The 6,003-nt window shown below is 43.3% G+C and overlaps 1 pseudogene; it reads right to left on the bottom strand.

Moving 5' to 3' along the window:
- Nucleotides 1-1,949: 1,949 nt before the first annotated feature.
- Nucleotides 1,950-2,991, bottom strand: LOC140710032 (small ribosomal subunit protein mS40 pseudogene; annotated as a pseudogene).
- Between the last annotated feature and the right edge of the window lie 3,012 nt (nt 2,992-6,003).

Below are 6,003 nucleotides of genomic sequence, written 5' to 3'. Positions count from 1 at the left end.
TTCCTTACACTCTGCCCTTCTTTGTAAATAATCCCATTATTAAGCTTTCCTCTGTTACTATGTTTGAATGGACCATCTTTTCCTATTGATTCCTGACTAGTATACTTAGTGAATATTTTAGGGATCATTTAATAGTAAAGAATAGAAGCTCACACACACTAGCTCAAGTACAATATGAACTTACAGATAGGACATAGGGCAGTAAGGGACATGTATCAGGTCATCTGGAAAGTCAGTACCTGAAACCATCTCCTTAGTCTCTTGTGGCACGAGGCTATGCTGTCTCTTATTTCTGCTCTTTCTTTTTTTTTTTTTTTTTTTGAGACGGAGTCTAGCTCTGTCGCCCAGGCTGGACTGCAGTGGCCGGATCTCAGCTCACTGCAAGCTCCGCCTCCCGGGTTTACGCCATTCTCCTGCCTCAGCCTCCCGAGTAGCTGGGACTACAGGCGCCCGCCACCTTGCCCGGCTAGTTTTTTGTATTTTTAGTAGAGACGGGGTTTCACCGTGTTAGCCAGGATGGTCTCGATCTCCTGACCTGGTGATCTGCCCGTCTCGGCCTCCCAAAGTGCTGGGATTACAGGCTTGAGCCACCGCGCCCGGCCTATTTCTGCTCTTTCTACACATCTGCTGTCTTTTGCTACTGTCTTCATATTGGTATTATTTTTCTGTCTTGTGAACTTTGTCTGGTCGTGCTACAAACTCTTGCTGTGACCCTATTTAACCTTTCAGTTCAAGGACTCCTCACCATTTAATTGTGTTTCTCAGTGTCCTATTTCAAGTTTCCTGGGAGAGAGAACCTCAGTGTTCAGTTTGAGTTAGGTCTATTGATGGTCCACTCGGGTGTGGTGGAAGAGAGGGGTACACAGGACTGTCCTTTCTAGGGATGTGAATAGGTCTTCCAAGGGAGGTGTATGTTTGGCAGGCAATTATTGGTATCTCTGCGTAGTGCAGTAAATCTCTCTCTGGAAAAATATTTGAAATCTCAGGTGAAAGTGATGGCTAAGCTTGTCCTTAAGCCATTTGGAAAGGCAGTTTATTGCCTCATTCTCAGTTTCAGTAGAAATACATTCAATACTTCCAAAAACCTTGGAAGAGAGCTCTTCTGATGATTTCTCCCATATCTAACCTGCTGTGGATTTTGTCCATTTATTTCCTCTTTCCTGCTGTGAATGGTAACCAATCCACTGTTCAATGACACACTCACTGGATCCTTTTTGGTGACTGTAATTGGAAGCAGTTAATGAGATCCTCATCACTCTTTAGGGTGAACATGCTATCAGCTTTTCAGTCCCTACTCAGTTATAAGCAGATAACCAAAGATTACACAATATCTGTGGAGAGGCTCTAACATGAGAGAGAGAGAGAGAAACACACACACACACACACACACAGAGAGAGAGGGAGAAAGAGAGAGGGAGAGAGAGAGAGAGAGAGAGAGATCAGAGAGAGTAGAAACAAAGCAATTTGGAGGAAGCAGAGACTAAACCAGGAAATGAAAATTTTAAAAATTGAAGGCTGTTGTTAATATACCTCAAGGACACAAGAAAATATATTGTGACCATGAAATAAGAAATAAGTACTATTTAGAAGGGCGTGCCCAAAATGACCGAATAGGAACAGCTCCAGCCTCTAACTCCCAGCGTGAGCGACACAGAAGACGGGTGATTTCTTTTTTTTTTTTTTTTTTACAGACAGGAGAGTAGAGCTTTATTGTGTAAAAGCTGAGTTGGTGTAAGTCTGAAACAGCAACAATGTTTAGCCCAGCCCATCTATTTACAATATATAGGGGTTGGGGTTTCCCATATACATCTGTCTTGCCCTCCCTCAGCCTCAAGATTTATCCCTATCAGCAACATTCATTTATTTCCTGGATTTGTCATTGGCTACAAAAGACACAACTCTTCAGGGTGATATCCCATCATATAAACCTACATAAACCTACATACACATTATCTCCTAGTCCCTCTGGCTCTCTTCCTTTTTTTTTTTTTTGAGACAGGGTCTGGCTTTGTCACCCAGGCTGGAGTGCAGGGGTGCAACTGCAACTCATGACAACCTCCGCCTCCTGGGATCAAGTGATCCTCCCTTAGCCTCCCCAATAGCTGGGACTACAGGTGTGCAGCACCGCACCCAGCTAATTTCTGTATTGTTTTGTTAAGCCACCATGCCTGGCCTCTCTTCCCAGTCTACAGCTCCTACAGAGCACTCGGAGGGTCTGTCTGCCCAGTGAAGGAGGCTTCCGCTGGTGCTGTAGGGGGCATCTTGGGCATTGACTCAGGTGGGGGGCCACTCTCTTCTCGGAGATGACCCTGGTAAAGCCGGCGAAGGCGTGACAGTTCTCTCTCTGGTGGCTGTTTCCAGTTGTACCATGGGTACCAGGGGTCACCTGAGATCAGGGTGGGGGCTGGCGGAGTAGCACTCACAGCCCCATGAGAGGTACTGAAGTCACGGTCCCGTGGTTCAACCTGGGGGATGTGGTAAATGAGGAGACCATGATCCCTGGCTTTCTGGATGGCCTGGGTCAACCTCTTGTGCTGCTTCACACAGACTCCTGTGTATAGAGAATGGAAGATGATACCCGTGTGGGCGCAGACAAACTGTTCCAAGAGCTTCACGTTCCTAAAGTCAACATGCAACTTGTGATCTCGGCAGATGGGGCAGGGATTCCCAGCAACTTTATTCCCACGAATACATGTTTTCCGAGTCCGCTGTGGGGGTACACCACCCTTGTGGTTGCGGCGGTAGTCAGCCCAGACAGGGCGAGAACCATATCGCTCCTGGTATTCTTCTGATTCCAGATATTTCCAGGGTTCATCCTTATAAGGAGAAATGGGACCTGGGGACAAAGAATCTTCCTTAGAGGGAGGTTTGGTGCAAAGAGTCTGGAGGGGAACCTGAACTCTGTGGGCACCTCGGAAGAGAGAAAGCATAGGAAGCCGCCTCAGCAGGGTGTTTAATACGGACGCCGCCATCTTGACGTACGCCCAGCACAGGCATCAGAAGACGGGTGATTTCTGCATTTCCAACTGAGTCTCCGCTGCTGATACCCAGACAAACAGGGTCTGGAGTGGACCTCAAGCAAACGCCAACAGACCTGCAGCTGAGGGTCCTGACTGTTAGAAGGAAAACTAACAAACAGAAAGGACACCCACACCAAAACCCCATCTGTACGTCACCATCATCAAAGACCAAAGGTAGATAAAACCACAAAGATGGGGAAAAAGCAGTGCAGAAAAGCTGGAAATTCAAAAAATCAGAGTACATCTCCCCCTCCAAAGGAACACAGCTCCCTGCCAGCATTGGAACAAAGCTGGACGAAGAATGACTTTGATGAGTTGAGAGAAGAAGGCTTCAGTTGATCAAACTTCTTAGAGCTAAAGGAGGAACTATGAACCCAGCTCAAAGAAACTGAAAACCTTGAAAAAAGATTTGACAAATGGATAACTAGAATAACCAATGCAGAGAAGTCCATAAACGACCTAATACAGATGAAAACCATGACACGAGAACTACGTGACAAATGCACAAGCTTCAGTAACCAACTCGATCAACTGGAAGAAAGAGTATCAGTAAGAGTATCAGTGGTTGAAGATCAAATGAATGAAATGAAGCGAGAAGTTTAGAGAAAAAGGAGTAAAAAGAAATGAACAAAGCCTCCAAGAAATATGGGAGAAGAATATGGGAGAATTATATGAAAAGACCAAATCTACATCTGATTGGTGTACCTGAAAGTGATGGGAGAAGGAACCAAGTTGGAAAACACTCTGCAGGATATTATGCAGGAACTTCCCCAACCTAGCAAGGTAGGCCAACATTCAAATTCAGGAAATACAGAGAACACTGCAAAGATACTCCTCGAGAAGAGCAACTTCAAGACACATAATTGTCAGATTCACCAAAGTTGAAATGAAGGAAAAAATGTTAAGGGCAGCCAGAGAGAAAGGTCGGGTTATCCACAAAGGGAAGCCCATCAGACTAACAGCAGATCTCTCAGCAGAAAGTTTACAAGCCGGAAGAGAGTGGGGGCCAATATTCAACATTCTTAAAGAAAAGAATTTTCAACCCAGAATTTCATATCCAGCCAAACTAAGTTTCATAAGTGAAGGAGAAATAAAATCCTTTACAGACAAGCAAATGCTGAGAGATTTTGTCACTACCAGGCCTGCCCTACAAGAGCTCCTGAAGGAAACACTAAACATGGAAAGGAACAACTGGTACCAGCCACTTGCAAAAACATGCCAAAATGTAAAGACCATCAAGGCTAGGAAGAAACTGCATCAACTAACGAGCAAAATAACCAGCTAACATCATCATGACAGGATCAAGTCCACACATAACAATATTAACTTTAAATGTAAATGGGCTAAATGGTCCAATTAAAAGACACAGACTGGCAAATTGGATAGAGAGTCAAGACCCATCAGTTTGCTGTATTCAGGAGACCCATCTCACATGCAGAGACATACATAGGATCAAAATAAAGGGGTGGAGGAAGATCTACCAAGCAAATGGAAAACAAAAACAGGCAGGGGTTGCAATCCTAGTCTCTAATAAAACAGACTTTAAACCAACAAAGATCGAAAGAGACAAAGAAGGCCTTTACATAATGGTAAAGGGATCAATGGAACAACAAGAGCTAACTATCCTAAATATATATGCACCCAATACAGGAGCACCCAGATTCATAAAGCAAGTCCTTAGAGACTTACAAAGAGACTTAGACTCCCACACAATAATAATGGGAGACTTTAACACCCCACTGTCAGCACTAGACAGATCAACTAGACAGAAAGTTAACAAGGATATCCAGGAATTGAACTCAACTCTGCACCAAGTGGACCTAATAGACATCTACAGAACTCTCTACCCCAAATCAACAGAATATACATTCTTCTCAGCACCACATTACACTTATTCCAAAATTGACCATACAGTTGGAAGTAAAGCACTCCTCAGCAAATGTACAAGAACAGAAATTATAACAAGCTGTCTCTCAGACCACAGTGCAATCAAACTAGAACTCAGGACTAAGAAACTCAATCAAAACTGCTCAACTACATGTAAACTGAACAACCTGCTCCTGAATGAGTACTGGGTACAAAACGAAGTGAAGGCAGAAATAAAGACTTTCTTTGAAACCAATGAGAACAAAGATACAACACACCAGAATCTCTGGGATACCTTTAAAACAGTGAGTAGAGGGAAATTTATAGCACTAAATGCCCACAAGAGAAAGCAGGAAAGATCTAAAACTGACACCCTAACATCACAATTAAAAGAACTAGAGAAGCAAGAGCAAACACATTCAAAAGCTAGCAGAAGGCAAGAAATAACTAAGATCAGAGCAGAACTGAAAGAGATAGAGACACAAAAAACCTTCCAAAAAATCTATGAATCCAGGAACTGGTTTTTCGAAAAGATCAACAAAATTGTTAGACTGCTAGCAAGACTAATAAAGAAGAAAAGAGAGAAGAGTCAAATAGACGCAATAAAAAATGATAAAGGGGTTATCACCACCAACCCCACAGAAATACAAACTACCATCAGAGAATACTATGAACACCTCTACGCAAATAAACTGGAAAACCTAGAAGAAATGGATAAATTCCTGGACATATACACTCTCCCAAGACTAAACCAGGAAGAAGTTGAATCCCTGAATAGACAAATAGCAGGCTCTGAAATTGAGGCAATAATTTATAGCCTACCAACTGAAAAATGTCCAGGACCAGACGAATTGACAGCCGCAGACGAACAAGGAGGAGCTGATACCATTCCTTCTGAAACTATTCCAATCAATAGAAAAAGAGGGAATCCTCCCTAACTCATTTTATGAGGCCAACATCATCCTGATACCAAAGCCTGGCAGAGATACAACAAAAAAAGAGAATTTTAGACCAATATCCCTGATGAACATCGATGCAAAAATCCTCAATAAAATACTGGCAAACCGAATCTAGCAGCACATCAAAAAGCTTATCCACCATGATCAAGTGGGCTTCA

The sequence above is a fragment of the Chlorocebus sabaeus genome, chromosome 24, assembly GCF_047675955.1.
Source record: "Chlorocebus sabaeus isolate Y175 chromosome 24, mChlSab1.0.hap1, whole genome shotgun sequence".
Lineage (NCBI taxonomy): Eukaryota > Metazoa > Chordata > Mammalia > Primates > Cercopithecidae > Chlorocebus > Chlorocebus sabaeus.
The sequence above is the reverse complement of the archived record's forward strand: the minus strand, read 5'-3'. Positions and strand labels throughout refer to the sequence as shown.